This window comes from Anomalospiza imberbis, chromosome 6, assembly GCF_031753505.1.
Source record: "Anomalospiza imberbis isolate Cuckoo-Finch-1a 21T00152 chromosome 6, ASM3175350v1, whole genome shotgun sequence".
In the NCBI taxonomy this organism is placed as follows: domain Eukaryota; kingdom Metazoa; phylum Chordata; class Aves; order Passeriformes; family Viduidae; genus Anomalospiza; species Anomalospiza imberbis.
The window spans coordinates 52,853,019-52,872,762 of record NC_089686.1 but is presented as its reverse complement, the minus strand read 5'-3'; the positions used below and the strand labels follow the sequence as shown (position 1 = coordinate 52,872,762).

At 37.5% G+C, this 19,744-nt stretch overlaps 1 long non-coding RNA gene across 1 annotated transcript; it reads left to right on the top strand.

Moving 5' to 3' along the window:
• The first annotated feature begins 741 nt into the window (after window positions 1–741).
• Window positions 742–19,087, top strand: LOC137476120 (uncharacterized). The gene is made up of 3 exons (XR_011000258.1): window positions 742–895; window positions 14,996–15,166; window positions 18,750–19,087. It is a non-coding gene; the product is annotated as an uncharacterized lncRNA (long non-coding RNA).
• Window positions 19,088–19,744: the final 657 nt, after the last annotated feature.

The following is a 19,744-nucleotide window of genomic DNA, read 5'->3' as shown; positions in this document are numbered from 1 at the left end:
AAACCTTTCTTGGCACAACTTGAGGTCATTTCTTCTCATCCTACCACTTGTTCCTTGGAAGAAGAAGGCTGATTCCCACCAGTTTACAACCTCTTGTCAGGGAATTGTAAGGAGAGAGAAAACCCCCCTGAGCCTCTTTTTCTCCAGGCTGAGCTCCCCCACCTCCCTCAGCCTCTCCTTGTGTGTTCCACCCTATTCCCCACCTCTGTTGCCCTTCTCTGGACCTTCTCTAGCACCTAATCCAACACATGGGCTGTCAAGTTTTCTCATATAACAATTTGTGCGAAAAAGGGATAAAAATATAAAAGCAAAGGCTGCATTTAAAAATGTATCAGTTAATACTATGTTCAGTATTAGACCAAGAGTATATGTATGAATGCAATTTGACTTGTAACATTTAACAAAGCCTGGCTAATGAGTCAGAGGCAAAATTCATAACATAATTGCACTTGCAAAACAAATGTGCTGTTATTTGCTGTTCATTTAGAGCAACCCTTCCTGAATAAACAAGTAGAATATTTACACATTCAAGTGTCTGTGTCTAATTGCATTTGTGCGTGTAGTAACATATTGCAATTATTGTTCATTGATGCTATGCATGCATTTTTTAAAATCTAACTTCATAAATTTATATCTAGCATTATTGCCTCACAGATATGTCTGAGGCTTCTGTGTGTATATATATATATATTTATTTTATTTTTTCTCAAACAATTACTTTTAACTAAAAGTGTCACAGCCAGATCCACCAGTTATGTACTGGTGTCTCTTCTTGAAAGGATCATATGGTGAATGACTAAACCAGGAGAAAATTCAGACTGTCCATTGCACAAGGAAGCGAAGTAAAGGATATTCACATGGAAAATGAGAAAGAGGCTGAACCTTAAACTTTATGGTAGGTTTTAGTAGTAGCTGGGATTTTTCCTTGACTAATAGCATTAAATTCTGATCTTGAAATGACCCTGAGTCCTACTAAACAAAACTATATGCTCAGACCTTTCAGGAGGGAGTTTAAAAAAAGCACCATTTTCCCCTTTAAAAGTTAGGTCTTTTATGACTGCCCCATAATGAAGTTGTAATCAGTACTAACCTAATCTTCATCCTAAAAATTGGCCTTTTCCCCCTCCCAAGTGAATAGGGTTGGATTTTGATTTTAAAATGCAGACGACTTTAGAATTACAGTTAAGGACTGTATAGAATGATATCTGGAGTACAAAATATGAAAGAATTAAAATACAATCTGATAAGGCATAGTAAGGCACAGCACTCTTTAAAATGGCCTTAGAATACCTTACACTGTTGAAAATATGCTTTAATTCCACTACTTTAAAAAGTAATCGAGTCCATAAATAACAGATAAAGGAGGGGATAACTGATTTGAAATCTGAAAGACTGCAAAGTGACCAGTAACCAGAACAAGATGTGGAAATCTTAACTAAAAAAGGAGATATTAAAATGTGGAAAGTGCAGACTCTGGACAAGCCAAAAGAAAAATAAGTCGCAGCAGATGAAAATGGTTTCACCAAAAATCTTTAAGCTTATTTTCTCTTCTTATGTAAGACTATAATAATAGATATAAGTATCCAAGAAATGCTAGTGTTTGTGGACGCTTTTAAAAGTTATCAGTCCTTGGTGGCAGATCTACAAGAATAAAAATCTGAATTTCGGTTCACATTGTTTGTCTGGTTAAAGAAAGAAAATTTCACGGGAAAAGAGTTCATTTTTTGCCATTTATCACTTCCCCTTTTGTGACTGAAAATCCTTAATTTGGGCTTGGAAATTTTCATTCAGTCATATTTTGCTCCTGGAAGACCATTTGCTTTTTTAACTTTTTAAAAACTTTAAAAGAAAAAATTACTTTTTTTTTTTCTTTTCCTGAACATGAGCATGACAGTGGGGCTATTTGGATTACTGTGTGAAAATTCCTCATTCTCTTTCCAGAATCAAGTTGTAAAGAATAGTGAGAATCAGTAGAGCTAGTTAGGGGAAGAGTTTCTGTGAGGTGCTATGTGGTTCTAGGGTGAAACCAGCTAACATTACAAAATTACTGAATAAAACAATAGCAAGTAACTTCTTTGATCCCTTTCCTTCAGGACATGTGCAATCTAGACTACTACAACTACATACATTCACTGTTCTGTTCTAAAGTATCAGCACCATAATATTGGGGTAGATGTTACAGTATTTATCTAAACATATGACATATGAAATAAATTTCAGAAATGCATCTCACTACACAGGATTCCAAATCACTTTATAGAATAATTTTAAATGAGTCTAGAAATACAGAGGAAGCCTGCTGGTGCATGGGACACCATCTTATCAGCATTCAGCAACACACAGATCCCAATTGCTAGAGAAACCACCCTTTAGGTTCTTTTACAGAGTGCTGAAGACTAGGTATCTCAGAGGAAGTCAGGAAGGAAAACGGTGGAGGACACTGCAATGGGGAAATGGTAGCTCAGGGACAGACAGACAGACATACTTGCTGTGTTAGCCCCTAATGGCTCTTTTTGGTGTCCACAGGCAAAGGAAATTGAAGCACTGCAGCAACTACTGATTTATTAAAGAAATATGGATATTGATCTAGTACCGTTATCCAACTGTAATGGACAAAAACTCTCTAACAGTTGAAAGTATATGTTTATTACGATGCCGGGCAGCGTGCGGGATAGGTCCCAAATACACACTGCACCTTTCAAATGATTACAGAGTCCTTTTATCTATACAAGTATTGAATACCCAAAATATAAATATTCATAATTTTGGTACATCCCATTCCTCGCTTCATATGCTAATCATTTCAAAAGCTATTAAACATGTGTAGTTTGTTCTTTGAAATGGGTCAGTGGTCCTTTTCATGGGGAGGGGTCCCAAAAGGAGGAAGTAAATGAAGTCTTCCTTATTCTGACCTTTCTACCTTTCCAATGCAAATATGACAAATGAACCTTGGTAGAACTCCCATTCCCTGTTTTCAATTGGTTTCAAAACAGAGGAGGCCCACAATTGTCTTATGTTCCTAAAAGCTATTTGTCAGTTTCTATATTCTTCATTATAAACCCAGCTGACTAAACATTGTGTTGACAAGCAATCAATTAGTAGTTAACTACTAACTTAATTTCATCAAGGCCTACTAATTTATTTTAATTAACCCTAGTAAGGCTTATCTCTAATTAAAATCTTAACTCCTCTAAATCCCTTAAAGTTTATGTTTCACTACTGCCTGTAACTGTGGCTGCAGAATATTTTTCTAACCACAGAATGCACAAAACTTAACTTTTTTTTTTAATTTAAATAGCTAAATCCAAAATATTGATTTCCAAAAGCCTTCCCAGTGATTAGTTAAGCCTGTCCACTAACTAGGATACCTCAGTAGTTGTCCACTGAGCCAAGACAGAAGTCTTTTCTTAGTAAGCAGCATGGTGTTTAATCTCCAGTAGGATTCAGAAATCAGATTTTTCCTTTCCCATAATACCTGCAAAGACTGTTCAAATGAATACACTTATAACAGAAAGCCAAGTGTGATTTTGTGCTGAGAACAGGGGAAAGGATGAAGAAATGTGTTGTGCATTTCCCTTATTTTTTACTTAGAATCTGGTGTTTATAAGTTCCACCCAGAGGATGAGAAACTGCGCTTCAAATCCTCATATTGTTTGTTTAAAGCAGGAGTTTGTTTCTAGGAGCATGCATTTCTACAGTCTGAGATAAACTTCTTACTATTTCTGCTACCAAAGCCTTCCTGCAGCCCTTTCCTTCTTAGAAGGTGAAACTTAAGCCCATCTCTTTAGGATTCCCTGCCAAGAGTTTAGATAATTGAGACTGCAAGCATCTCTGGATTAATACAATTTCAGCACTTGTATTGAGAAGATTATGGTGAGGATAATAGCAGGGCACTTAGGGTTAGGTGTGGTGAAGCTGTGCCTAGCTCTAAGTCTTACGTGGATCAACTCACTGAGATGATTGCTTTGGTCCTCCCTGGTTAAAAATACAACTGGTGTCTCAAAAACTTTTAGTTATACAACAGTAGGAAATAGAGAAAAATATCTCCAACATAAATTAGAGGCTGTAGAGGAAATACAAAATAAACCTGCTTAGGACATGGTGGTGAGCACAGCTATTCATGCTTAAGTTTTGTATCTTGATGATTGTGAGAACTGGGGTGTCTTCAGCATGTCTTCTCCTCTAAAAAGACAGAGCTGTCACAGTAGCCTAAGATGTGATTTTCTTCTGTTTAAGACAGAGAATGCAGTCAGCTCTGGCATGGCCCACTTCTGCTTAGCTCTGGGTTTGGAGTGTCCTCAGAGAACAGCAGGACCATAAGGACATATCCCAATTTTTTCTTGTAATCTGTAATGCTGGCAAGGCAGTGAATTCTGCAGCCTAGATATGAAGGCTGCCTAGGAAAGAGAGCAATTGCAATGGCAGGGTTTTGTGATAGACATTCTGCTGGAAATGTCTCTGGGCTGCAAGACACACTAAAATCCACTAATGGAAAATCACAGGTTTCTGGTTACCAGCATCACTGCCTGACTTCAAGCTAGAGTCCTACAGATGACACACTTTGTCTCTAACTACCCATCAACTCATTGTCTCAGAGAGACATCTTTGGGTGAAGAAATAGACAGAAATAATAAGAGATTTCATTGCTCTGGTCTTAATATGTCAAGAAAATAAGATTGTCGAGGATGTTTAAACAGAAGAGTTTCTGTTGCTGAAATATTGTCTGGGCAAATGGCATCATTAGCAACTAATTAACAATGGAATATTGACAGTTCAGTAAGTGGAAGTACTGTGTGACCCATACCTATAATTTTGTAAGGCTGCCTTTGGCAAGCAGAGTCAGCTAGAAGTTAGTGCTATGCATGGGCAATGAAAAGAAAGCAAAATTACAAACAGGGAAATCCTATTGTGTTTCTTTATGACAGCTCATTTTTTGTATTTAAAGAGGAGCTCCTTTAGAAAAGGAAGTGTATCAATGTGCATAGATGCTGATTCTGCTATACAACAATTTTCTTGTTATAAAAGGGCTGAGATCTACTTGGACTGGTGCTTTAAAGTTCATTCTTTTAGCAGTCATAATCTCGGAAAGGAGATGAACATTATTTTGAATTTCAGCATAGTAAGACACTTCACATTTCCCTTTTTAAATTTTGTGATAGAAAAGGTAAAGTATCCCCTTTGATACTTTTGCATTATATTTTTTTCCTCACTAGTGGAGGAAAAATCATATATTTTATGATATAGCAGGCACATGTGTAGAGAGAGCCAGGAACGTAAGGGGGAATGTGGAAAGGAACTGGTGCTCTCAACGATTGTTTAAACACTTTGTACTTTATCTGGTCTTCATCAATCCCACCATATTACAATCTAAAATCTTCATAATCTTCTCAAAGAATATGCAGTATCAGAAGAAGAAATTATTCCTAGTTTGTGTCTACATTCTCCACCAGAAAACAGATGGATGGCTTGCACTGTGCCGGGTAAGAAATGTACCCAAGCTGAAACTGTGTACAATGCTTACTTGCAATTATAATGGTAAGGTGGAATAGATGGTAACAACCGAGTTGAAAGCGAGCAGTCCATTGAAATAACCTAAATTGTCAAACTATTCCTGTATAGATGGTATGCACCATTCAAACAAATTGAAAGTAGCCTTCACATTATTGAATCACTAGGAACTGCCTTATATTGTGAGTTATGCTGGCATGACACGGTTCTACAGAGTATAAGATGTTTCATTTTGGTAGGTATGAATGCTCCAAAGCCAGGGAAAATCTCTCACAAGTTAACAAAAAATCCATAACCATTCTACTCTCTGACTCGTTTTGTTGTAGAGGAACTTCTGAGCAGATATCTAATGAGATTTACAGGATTAACAAAAACATCATGTCTTCAGTTTTAAGCCCAAGGACAGACTGTTTTTGTCAATAATCTCCAGATCTTCGAGGCAAGGCAGCAAATCAGATCAAAATAGGTTCCACCAAAAATATTGTTTTCCACTTTTGTTAACATAATGTGTTTACACTCAGCATTTCAAAAACATGTCTTGAATGGCTTTTTATAGGCATGCTGTGCAGAATGAGAATAGGCTGCTTGATTTTTGTGTGACAGATTAACCTTTCAGCACCTCTGTCCAATACTGTAGAAGCACAGGAGGCACTGATGGCTGCACACCTCTGTGTAAGGGATGTGGACTCTCCTATTCACAGCAATAATGGTACTTGTCAGACCAATGTGAATGACAAAAACCTGAATTTCTTTGAGCAGAGATAACTGAGAGAGTCCCTAAAGATCTTAAAGAGAGGCTGCAGTTTAGATCCTACCCAGGAAAGTAAGGAGGGCTTTGAGGTAGAAGGAGCTACTGGGAGGTAACTTGCTGCTGATGTACTAAAGCTTCTGTTTTTGTGATTAACTTCCATGTGCATGCTCTTTTCCTGTGATAAAGTTGATGAATGCAAGGTAGTTTATTTCTTTTCCATGCAATTCTGGTCAGGGATATGAACATTTAATTTTTTGTATCCCACAGTAATTATTTCTGTGCTTGTGCAATTTTACTTGGAGTCCTCTCCTGAACACTGTTCCGTGTATCCGTGGCTCCCATCCCTCCTCAGAAATGAGACTGGAGTGGAGGAGCCAGCCAGCATTACCCCTCCACCCACAAGGCACAATACTTACCTGATCTTTTGATATCCCTTTCTTACCTGGTCAGGAGCAGAGATTGGAACCAAGTGGTCCAATACTAAAAGCAAATGTCCCAGCTGTGACATTACACATGATCTTGAGCAGAGGTCCTTTTGAGCATCTCTTTTAGAAATTATTCTATTGAGTATTAAAACCAGGTAGCCACTGGAAGCTCAGGACAAATTCCAGAACTGCTGAAGTAATTTCTGTTTTCACCTGCAGATTGTTTGTGAACAGATGAAAAATCTCAAATATTTATTTTATCCTTCTTTTACTAGGAATTGTACATCTCTTTCTTGCATGTGGAACTGAGAATTAATACGGTAAAAAGAAGGGATGAGTTGGAGATTGCCCTGTTAGAGCTTTCCTTTCCTATTTCTAAGGGAGTGTTGAGTATGTGCAAAAATATACTAAGGTTTTAATTAAGGTGGAAAACTCCTAAATTACTGATAAAAAGGAATGAACAAGTATGTTGGCATATTCAGCTATTTTTTAATCACAGATAATTAATCCTTCATAAATGGCTAGCAAAGTCTAACATTACTCTTTAAATAATGTATAGCATATTCTCAAGGAACTGTAAGGACATATATAAATATTGCATGCTGTATTCATTTAGCCAATTAAATTGCATTTAGCAGTGGTCAAAAGCTGAAATGCAGCATCTTACATATAATGAATCTATTATTCCTCTTGGATCTTTTGACTCCAAGTTAAATGAAAGCAGGAGCAAGCCTCAGGTAAGTAGTCAACTGTTTAGTACTTTGTGCTTAGAAAAGAATGAAATTCCTTCCACTGTTGACATTCATAGTTGATCTGTCTAGTCATTGCCATGAAGATTACCTGTTAACAACCCTTGTCTGAGCCTAAGCAGTTATAAAGAAAAACATTCCTATATTTTGCATATATGTGTGTGTGTGTGCATGGGGATGTGTGTAAATAAAATTATCTTCAGTCACTTTTATAATCTTGAATTTGAAAATGACTGTGTTGCTCAACAGATAAGACAAAATACTCTTATAAAATTCCCACAGAGAGGTGTTGATAAGGCTACCTCTCAGGAATAAGCATACCTCTTTGACCACTGGATTTAATAAACATAGGGAAAACAGTAGTTTGCTAGCCTGTAGCATATTCTAAGACTGCATAAAGAAAAGGAAGCTTAACTCATCATCATAATTGCTGTTTCTTGGCATAAAAAAGTACTGTGAAATGTAACACTAAGGCTTGTTATGGGACTTTCTTCATTTAGAAGAAAACCCTACTGATGAGTGTGATCTGTTGTAAATGCCTTTTTGTCATTTTAAGAGCTCTTCTATAGGTATTTCAGACATGGTTCCCCTGAAAAACCCACCAAGCTGTGTTTTTTTTAAAAAGGCAAGAACTAGAAACAAGATATGATTTCAGGCATCTTTGTGTTTTGGTACTATTACACTCTGTGTAACAATAGGGGAAGATTTTTAACATAAGTGAGAACAGAGAACAAAAAATAAAAGTGGAAATTAAATAAAAATAAGATTGTATCTATTTAATAAATGCAAAGCTTGGGTCCCTTCAATCTCAGGAGACAAAGAAAGGACTGAGAAAGGCAAGTCCTTCAATTATTCATAGATATAATTTGGCAGCAAGCAATTATTGCCTTCGGTTATAAGGATTCAGTTGGCATTGAGCAATTAAACCAGATGTCTTTTTTGAAAAGAAAGTATATAACTTTGACAAGACATTAGCACCTATCTCCCCCTCCCCCCCTCCCACCCCCCCAGTTATGCCTTATTGGATCCAAGCTGTCATCCAGGAGAACATTTGTACTAGAGTTGTGATCAGATAAAATATAGTGAGTTATAGTTGTGTTTATGTGAAATGTGGGTCCTTATACAGATACGTCTCTTCTCTGCTATGGTCTAATCATTATTTCATTTCAATGAGGTTCAACAAGGCATCATTTTAGGAGAAAATTCCTTTTGTCCCTATTGTGGAGGTCTTCTTCAATTTTCCTTTCTCTTGTAAACTGGATAAATGTAAAGAGGCCAATGATTCTGACTTCTTAGAAGATATAGTCTAAGTATCTTTAAATTGCCACTAAGAGTATTCCATAAACACACGAAGGGAGAGGAAAACAAACAAAACAGTCTCTCTACTTACTGAGAGTGATAACTAAAGAAATTAGGTTCAGTTAGTAATTTAAATTCTCCAGTATGTTTCTTTCCAATGTATTTGCAGTAGGCTTGCATTTCTTCATATCTTGGAGTAGCTTATCTACTCTTATCTAAGCTTTTGTTTTCACCCTCAGTTTTCTCTATATCCAGTTTTACTGTGCTTTAACATTCCTTTTCAATAAAAATGTAAAACACTGGATTAATGCATTAAATGAAGTGTTCAGCTTCTATGTACTCCTGTCTGTTGGGAGTTACAACTTTATTGGGACTGCAAAATTAAATAGAAATCTTAATTATTAATTTTAATTTTTCACAAAATCAACCTTCCTTCTTCTAAAACCAGCTCTGCAAAGTCCAGCAAGGCAAGTCTGCCACGGCCTACAAGCAAGATGCTCCCAAAGACAGGACTCATTTAAGACTGTGGTGGTAACAGACATCACACACTTTTAATGTTTAGCTTACATGTTAAGTTATTGCTTTGTAGAATAGGTGAATACACCTCCCAGAACCAAAAGGCTTGCATATTTTCAGGTATTATGCCTTACATGTCTAATCCAAAACCATAAGATTATGAGCAATGCTGAAGAGTCTATTTATGAACCTGTCAAAAAACCAGTCTCGGCTTGAGAGTTAGATCATTTGGCACAATAATTTTTCTTTAGATCCTACTTAGGACCACAAGGAACACAGTAACAGCCAGCCATAGCAGATATCCAAGCAACTTCAGAGCATCTGATGGTTTGTGTCATGCTGAGCAAAATGGGAAATTGTTACTGTGAAGCTGGAGATATATAATTCTGTCTAGAGTGTTTAGATTGACCAATGAAAGGGTTGACAGGTCACAAGTAGCTTCTACTGTTGGTTAAATGACACCCAAAATAGGCCAGATAAGTCAGAGGGATGTTATACCTGGTTCTAATGTAATCCTTGAGGACTTTTTCATGGAAGTTTAATTAATACCCCTGGTAAACACGGGGCCTGGCAAAGGTCATTTGAAATATCTACTTCTGTGAGCACCTATATTGCAAAGGATGCACATTCAATACATTCTTGCCTGAACTATTTCAGAAAAATGTCATTTGGGCTTTGGGGATAGACTTCTGCCTCATTAAGGTTAGTGAAACAGGAAGGGTTGGTTCTCCTGGACACCAAAGCAAAACAATGCACATTTTTACCCTTTGGTCCAAAGTAGCAGGTCTTTAAACTATAAGTTGAACCTACAGTATTAACAAGGATCTTTCTGAAATTTGATTAGTAAACCCTTACTAAAATACTCCAACAAACCAACCAAGAAATTAAGACCAGTTCAATAAGCTAGATCAAAACTTATTCAGAGTGATAAAAATCTACAAAAGTAATTGAGAAAAGTGTTGGGTTGCAAGAGATGGTGCTATGGCAATAAACACTTAAGGATCCCAAGTCATTTCTGACTGTGACACTTGGGTCACTCACAGCAGCTGTAATTGAAAGGTTATGACCTGGTGCGGCGTTGGCTTTTGTTTGCCCCGGTCCTGGGCAACTGGGGGTGCCCGACTAGGCACACTGCTCTTTGGTGAGAGTGGGGCCGCTGCATGGGTGCAGAGCTCTAGGGTTGAGCCTCCGCGTGGGTCTGCTGCGTCCATAGCCTCACGCTGAGGCAAGATAAAGCGTGAGAGAGAAGGTGCACTCTGCCCGCATGGCTGAGAACGGTTTATTTCCTGTGTGGCTGCAGCGGTGGACAATGCAGCTGTTCCCAAGCCTGCATGGGCAAAATGGCTGCTTGGACAAAAGGAGTAGGGGGCTAAATAGGGGACGGGCCAACAGGGGCAGAAGCCCCCCTTGCCCAATGGGGACAGACGACAGGGGAGTGACGCGGAACATGGCAACCTATGGGAACATAACAGGGGTGTGTACAGCGTTCTGGGACAAATGGGAATGCAGAGGTGGGGTGATTGACACAGAACTTTCTGTGGGGAAGAAGTGCGTGGTTACAAGATTGACAGGTGAAAGCTCCTATAGCAGACAGCCTGGAGCGAACCATTTTAAGGGGAAAATAGGGGTACATAGAACTGATCTAACTAACATTTATTAAAACCCCTAACTGAACCGGCCCGGCATGCAACAACCTGGCTCCCTAAGAAAAGGTGCAGTTAATGTCTGGAGTCACACTTCTCAGAGAAAATTAATCTACTGGACTGACAAATTCAAATCAGGGAATACAATAGCATAGCAATATTGTAGACCTGCCCTGGAAGTCTATATGCCCAGATAGCCAAGTAATCAAATACAATAGACTTTTTATCTCAAAGCACTTTTTATTACCTTGGGAGAATAAGCCCAAAAATTTGTTCATCCTGTGCAGAACATCCTCTCTTGTAATAGCTTGTTTCTACTCTATTCCCTGGCACAGCAAAGGTTAGAAAGATTTTTTGTAAATTTAATTTAATTTTATTTTCCTTTTGGAGCATATCTTTTCAAGAAATAACTGAGCATTCAAGAGAGCAGCACTTTGCATTTAAAATATAATTCTGGACGGGGAAAAAAGCAACAAATTAAATCCTCCTCTTCTCTAGCAGAGAATACAGCTTTGTCTTAGTGAACATCTTTTATCATTCAGATATGCTGTTGCAGCACTCAGCCATGCCAAATATTTATTCAAATGGAATTGCTTTTGATTTTCCTTTTATTCTATACCTCATAAAATGTTCCAGTACAGTAATCATTATCTAAATGATTATTCAGATGGATAGTGCCACCATTATCTTAATTGTACATACAACCTTGCTGCAATCCTTGCAACCACATTGCTTATTTCAAAAGTCCATTTTTAACTGTTGCATGGAAATAAAAAGCTTTAACCTTGGGATAGAAACAGCAAAGGAAAAATCTTACATTAAATATTTAAATGGTATTTAAAAGAGAGAAGAGCAGGGGGAGGAGCAAATGATGTTGTTACTAGAAACCACCTTCAATCAATTTTAATGCTGAATGAACAAATACTGTAAGATGCTGATAGATATGCGTATTACCAAGCTAAAGGTTTAGAATCTTTTATTTGAGATCTTCCCTAAATTGTGTAGGAAAGGATATTTCTATTATATAAGTATATTTTATATTTATTTGGTATATATTCGGTATTACTTGGGTATTATTTATTGGGCATTGCTGATGATTTTAAATGTATATTTTATAAAAGAACAACCTATTAAAAATTATACATTGCTCCTAAAAACATAATAGTTGTGAGTTAATAGCATATATTGATAAAAAATCCCTGTGCAAGAATAGAAAATTAATATGGAGCAAAGGAAAAATACAGGCAAAGACTGGACAACCTGAAGAACTTTGGAACCAGTGGGATTAACTGATTAAAAAAATATTACTGCTGTAACTGTATCATATGAGGAAATAAGGTGTGCTATTTCTCATAGAATCACAATGCACCAACACTATAACATTCTTCTAAACATTGCCCTTTATGTACTTCCAGTTTATAGAGTGCCTTTGTGTAGGAGCATAAGGGATGTAATAGCAGGGTGGGGTTTTCCTTCCCTGATAACAAACAAGCAGTCTGTGGAACTTTTCCTTCTTGCTCCTCTGGAGTGAGGCTCTGATGTTTTCCCCAGCATGCACAGCCATGCCATCCTAGCAGGACTGCGAGAATGAAACTGGGAGATAGTGCACCTTTCCTGGGGGAGTGTAAGGGATCTGTGACAGAGGTACAGCACCAGGCCATGTCACTCATACTGGTGAAGGTACCCAGAAACAGGAGTGTGCATCCTCCCACCAAGCTGAATGGCACCTGAGGAAGCAAAGAACAGGGAATCTCTGAAGATGTTACTGTCATTATAGATGATGGTTTACTCTTGAAAAATGAATGTTTGTAGAGTAGAAGAAATCACCTTTGCATCCCACTCAGATCACAGGCTGGATGAGACTGAGTTTGGTATTTTAATGAATGTTATCTGTTTGCAAGATGGTTGCAGAATACAGAGCAATACTTTGCTTACCTGATTCTGTTTCTCTTACACAGTTTGTTTCAATGATTTAGCTGGTTGAAAGACAGAGATGCGAGAAGTAAAACTGTGGTGATGACAGAGTGAATAAAATCTACAGATCCCAGAAATTTTCCCAGGGGGAAAAAAAAAAGATAAATACTAAATTAGTGATGTATCCATTTCTTCTGAATATTAAGCAACTTGAGACAGTAATTTCAACTGAGGATTGCAGGGAAATACCATCACCTGAACCCAGGTAAACTGCACTTCAAAACCATCAGATTTTGGCTGCAATATATGCACACAGTTCAATGGCACATTTGTGGCCAACTGCCTTGCTCTGCCTTGGTGCTAATTCCAGTGCCTGGGACCTGTTAACACTGGTGATGCACATGCAGAGCTCTTGGGCACACTGTGGTGTGTGCCTGCAGTTCTGACAGATAAAGAAAACAAAAAGGAGAATTAAAAAAAGAGAGGGGGAAACACCTCTGCTTTCTCAGGATCTGCTGATGGACTGTGTGTCTCCTTCTGTCCTGACAGGATGCCAGAAAGTCCACCTCCACCCATATTGGAGCAGACCTTTGGATAGTAATATTTATATATGTAAATATATGCATCACTAATATCTCTGTCACTTCTGTCTCCATAGAGAGTAATGCTCTGCAAGTTAGTGCATTTTTTATCTGAACATGAATTCTGTAATCCTGAATCTCCTTTCCCATTGCTTGAATAAACCATCGGATTTGTGCAAGCTCTCATTGAACTCAGCCAGACCTACAGTACTGGACTGGTAAAATGCACTGTTTGTAAATCTGTGATCGTGCAAATTCTTATTGAAATCCACCAGGCTGACAGTGTCAAATTGACTCCAATCAGAAATTAAGTGTAGCCACACCCAGCCCCTCTGATTACTAAGGACCAGCTGGGAAACAAGAGGGTTTATATCCTGCCAAATTTCCATACCTTAATGCAGCAGAAAAATCAGTGAAAAACAGTGCGGAGTGCATTGTGCATCCCAGCCCCAGAGGAAACCATTAATCCACAGGTGATTTGCTCTTCATTAGAGGAAGATTCCCTCTGCAATGATGTAGTCTCATTTCTTCACCCTAACTTCTACTTCTCTTTTCATACAACTCTACAGAAAACTCTGACTTTAAAGAAGGCAACATCTATGCATAACATTTTGTCATTTTCTCTAATTTTCTGTCTTTTCTAATCACTGCCAATGCTGTCTTCTTCTCAATTGCTTAATTTTTTTATCTAAGCCCACACAAGCTTTTTTTATGGTAGTGTTCTGTTCATTTCCCCATTATTTCTTAGCTAAAACTTTCCAATTATTTTGTCTTTAGTTAAAAGACTTCACTTCTTCAAATTCACCCCGGGCAACTTCATTATTTTGCTTTGCAGCTATCTATCCAGTGTCAATTATGGGACCAATTTTTGCTGTGTTACTGAAGCAATGATAGTCTAGTTCTCTAACAGAGTGATAACAGCGTTTGACTCACAATTTTTTTTTTTTAATTGCTCATGGATTTCAATCTACTTTGTGAAATTCATTTCTATTTTAAACTCAATGAAGTAGTAATGTGATGAGCTTTTAAATTAGTGGAGGCCGGAAATACATCATTGCCACTCTGCTGACTTTGACCTCCTTTTGCTGGCAACCAGAGTTACCCACTATAAAAGGGATTCAAAACAAATGGCTGATTTTTGTAGATACATGTGCCTAATTAGCAATATTTTGGAGGCACTTGACACTACTGAATCAAAGAACTGACCTTGATATCAGAATATTATACCTCATTACACTGAGAAGGATACTGAGAATGAGCACCTATTTTATAAATTCTTACTTCTCATATAATTTTGTTATCTTTAAAATGTATAAGTTGCCATTAGAGGCATACCTTAACCAAAATAACAGCTCTGGATATTTTGGAGATACTTAGGTCTTGACCTGGAAACAATATTTGTGTGTAATAATTGACTAATTAATTAAACCTAAAGTTCAGGCCTAATTTCCTTGAAACTTCAAGAATTCTTTTAATCTGGACTGTCACTTTTCAGATTTCCCATGCGGTTTTCATTGTGAGGCGCTGTGCTGCAGTGGGATGAATGATGCTGATTCATGTTCCTTGGCCTGTGTGATGCATTCTAATCAATTTCTCATTCTTTCTGTAGGAGCCATTTATGGCAGTCAACAAGGAAGAGCAGAGGGAGATCTTTGGGGAAGGGAAAACTGGGAGAGATCCAGCCTGTGTTTCCTTGAGTTCTGAAGCCTTCCTGTGAAAAATGAGGCAGAGTCATGTCAGTCATGGGAGAATGTGACTTCCCACATGCCCATACATAAAGGTGCTTTCTGAACTACTGTGGGGGTCATACAATTGGAAGTCTATATTAAATAAATGTTCAAAACATTACTCTTTTATTATTATTCTTTAGCTTTTCAGAGATTTCCTAAAAATGCTGCCAAAACCTAAAACAAGGACTGTATGTTTTTTCATATAATACTCGGCGTGGTTTGTCTTTTGAAGGATATATCACCAATACCACAAATACTATATTATAAATACTATACCATGATAGCATGAAGCTTCCACAGGTGATTGTTTTCAGTTTATTTGAGATCCTTTTTAGAATAAATGGCATTCAAAAGATGCATTATCCCATGGAAAGAGGGAAAACAAGTTATGGGAAATGAACTGCATTTTGGTCTCTGTGACACTGTTGTGGTGAAAAATGAATGACACAGCAGAAGTGTGGCCCCCAGCTTTCCTGATGGCCTCAGCAACACTGCCAGCACCTGTTCCTCTGTCAGGAATCTCAGAGACTGCTTTGAATGTGCAAGAACCTCATCTGCTGTCAATAAATCCACAAAGGGCCCCTTTATTTCAAGCTGTTAGCTCTATTGTCCTTCAGTAGTGCATCCTATGGAGACTTGTTTCAGATAATTAGGGTGAAGGAGGTGAGGCACTGACACGGGTTGCCCAGGGAAACTGTGGATGTTCCATCGCTGGAAGTGTTCAAGGCCAGGCTGGATGGGACTTGAAGGAACTTGGTCTAGTGGAAGGTGTCCTTGCCCATGGCAGTGGGGTTGGAAAGAGATGAGCTTTAAGGTGCCTTCCAATTTCCAAAATATTCTATGATTCTATGATAATTAGAAAACATCAAGCAGTCTGCTAATTAAATTCCAGCAGAGTATGGCCCAGCCTTACCTGTCTCATACCCTGTTTCCTCTGGAGCAGCTCTCTGTGAAATGGTTCATGGCATGAATCTGCAACATTTCAGTGTTGTTAATAGTGACAGGCTTCTTTTCCCTCCTCCTTACCCCATCTTACATTCAATGTCTTGCAGGGTGTTTTGTAGCTTTATGAAATAAATGCCTTGCTGGCATGTTTCATAGTAACATCTAAGTATAGGTTTTGTGCTTCCTACAAGCCACCACTATTAATTTACATCAGGAAATGAATCTGTTTCATATATATACCACAACAGAAAGTCATTGGTCAAAGTCACTGCATCCTGAGTAGTCATAAGAACTACCTAACAGAGAGCTCTCTGGAAAATAAGGAATTTGTTTTAAGTTTTCTTTGATTCTAGTGTCTAATGAAAGAATGGAAAATTTTCATTATGTGTAGAAACTGGTGATAGAATCAGACATCCTTGACAAATTATATTTAGTCAGAACATTGTGTTTTAAATGTGAGAAGCATACAAACAGCAGCTGTCTGCTCATGGCTGCAATGCATTACTGCAGCCAGACCACCAACCCAAGAACTGGTTCTTCATTCCCTTCTGAGGTGTTTATGAAGATATAAATATATGTATTTATACATATTTTTCAGCGTTCAGAGTCTTATGAACATATTGAAGCTTTCCAAAAGTCCTTCTGTTGCTGATTACTTTACTATGCTACTTTTCTCTCTCTTTCATCGCAAACCAATCTCGAGAAGGTTTAGCTCAGAATCTACCCAAGTTGCTCTCTTATTATTCTAAATGGAGATAACTAGCTCACACTAAAATTATCTTTCATTGAGAACTTGGAATAATTTAGGAGAGAGTTGAAGACTGTGTCCCTACTTATATCTGGAGGAGTTTGTATTTGAATATTGCTAATTAAAGGTGCCCTTAGAAATAGCTGAAAGAGGAACAATTTCTGAGGCTTGTGTTGCTTTCTAATTATATCTTGCTCAGAACTCAAAGTCCCACAGCACCCAGCACTAACAGAAGTTAGAAATGGCATGCACTTCTTAGAGGACATTCACCAAACAATTTTTCTGGCTTGCATTGAATTTCTAGTGATTCCATAAATTTGACTATTCCATCAATGCTTCCAGCATTTTGTGTAGTAAACAGCTCTTGTAAACTTATACTGGTATTTTTGTCAGAAAGCTTTTCTGCTCCAAAACCAGTGCTTCACTGCTTTTTAATACCATCTAATCACCTAATACCATCTAATACCATTTAATTTCTAATAATCTCTCTTTAATTGTATTTTTAGCTGTCTGAGCTCTCTTTTGGGCCTTTTACTTAGTCACACTCATTCTGTTATTATTAAGTAATTCCTGGCTTCCAGTAAGTTTTGCTGCTCTTTGAATAAACATGAAAAGTTTAATAGTAGCTTTATTGATGCAGGAATGGTAGAGAAGAAGAACCAGCTATTTTTGTATTGGAGATACAATGAATTTTCCTGAATTTTATGAATATATAAATATTACATTAATTATAATTATTATTCATTAATTAGATTATTAATAAATTATATTATATTAATATACAATTGGTATATTATATACTAATAATATATAATATATAATATATAAAATATAATATATAATATATATGTTATATATTATATATAATGTATGATATATATTGCATATTATATAATTTATAATACATATATTTATAATTATATGATCTATTATATATTTATTTTATATTATATTATCTATTATATATTTATATTATATATAATTAATTATAGTATTACTTATTAATTATATACTATTTTTATATTATATTTATATAAATATATAAATATATTTTCTGAATAATATAAATTTTACTGAATTTTCCATATATCGAAACTGGGGGATGCCCTGAATGTGAAGGGCATCCCACATCCCTAAGAAAATTCCTCTGAAGTCATATCCAGGCAGGAGAGGAGATGGGAGTTTGTGTTGCTGGAGTTGTCATCACCAATTCTCATCCTCTGGGATCTTTTACCAGACATTAGAGCCTAGGGCAGCCTTTGAGATGCTCTCCCAGCTCTCAGAGCAAAGGAAGGAACCTGCTGGATCCACTCCTGCACATCTTTCTGTTCCAGTAGCTGGTACTTGCTTAATAGGAGAAAAATATGCTTTGAATATTCCCACTTCAGTCAGTGAATGCATTTAAATGGAGGAGAGTTCCACTCTGCTTCTTCAGTGAATAATCCCTTCATATGTCTGAGTAGCTACAACTTCCCTACAAGTAACCCATTGAATTTGCTTATCCATGTATCTTCCACCACTGTTATTTACTTTGGCTTGGCAATGTTATGGCATTGTATTTGAGGAACTTGTTTTAGGCCTCAGCTCCTGCAGGTTGAAATATCAAGCCAGACATAGGCCAGAGTCCCAAAGCAGTACCTAGGATTACCAAAACATTAAATTTCTTTAAGATGGCAGTTCTATAACCAGAGTATTTGGGTCACATCTTCTCCTTGTCTCTCTCTGTTGCATAAACACAAACCAGTAGGGAACATTGTATTTTTAAGGTGATTTTTTTATTTTCTCATTTAATTTGCATACATGGTGTCTGTGCAGACATGGAAACAAGAGCACTGCTAAGCCCCAGCAGGAAAGGGACTGTTTTATTGTGTGGTGTTGGTCAGTCAGTGGGACAATTCAAAATTACATTTTTTCGTGGATGCTTGTTCTTCAACCCACAGGTAACTGCAGTATTTCAGGTATTTCCACCCAGCACAAACTCCTCACACATACAAATTTCATCTGGCTGGAGGCCTTGCTGTGAAGGCAGCATAACTGCATGGATTTTACAGCAGCATTCCAGGCTGACAGGCAGGTTGCTGAGAGCTGAACATAACTTCTGATCTCCTGCTGACCAGATAGGTGTTCAGTCTCAGTTCCATTGCTTCTTCCTTTCACAAGCGCATGGTTCTCCTGGGTATTTTATTACCGAGTTCTAGAAAGAAAAAAAAAAAAAAAAGCATGCCGGAGAAAAGCAGAACATTTATAATTTAAGAATAAATAATAAAGTTGCTGGAGGGTAAAAAATGGTAATGTCTATTTAAAATGGTAATGAAAAGCAGTCTGCTCTAAAAGAAAACTATTAAATAAAGGCTCAAATAACATTTTCAATCAGATCGACACCACTTCTATTACCTAACTTGCCCAGAGTTTAGCTGAGGACCTGGTATTTTGCATTCTGGCAGACTCAAAGTTCATGGACACCATCTGATGCTCTGTGCTGACCATTGGTTTTGACAGAGTCACACCAGAATAATTTTTTTCTGAAAGGATGAGCAAAGCTATTAAACACAGAGTGGGGACTGAAACTGGGAGTTGATGGCGTTTTATAAAATGGTTCTGTACTGGTTGCAGTAGGTTCAGTACTTGTTTTAACACTGTTAGAAGGGAGCAGGATCTGGTCTTTTGCCCTGGATTTTGTTGCAGGACAACACCAAGTATGGGTTTATTCATCCTCTAAGAAGCATCAAAGAAGTGCAGCGCTGCTATTAGTTGTCTTTAGTGTGGTTTTGCCTCTAATTTTGCACACATGGTGCCTTGTCCCATTCCTGTCCTGTGCTGCCCCAGTTCCTTGCTGTGTGGGACAGTCCTGGGGGTTTGCTGGTGCTTATGAACTCTTTCACATTTTTCAACAGGTCCATCAACTTCATAACAGTTTTCTATGGAAAAGCAGCTG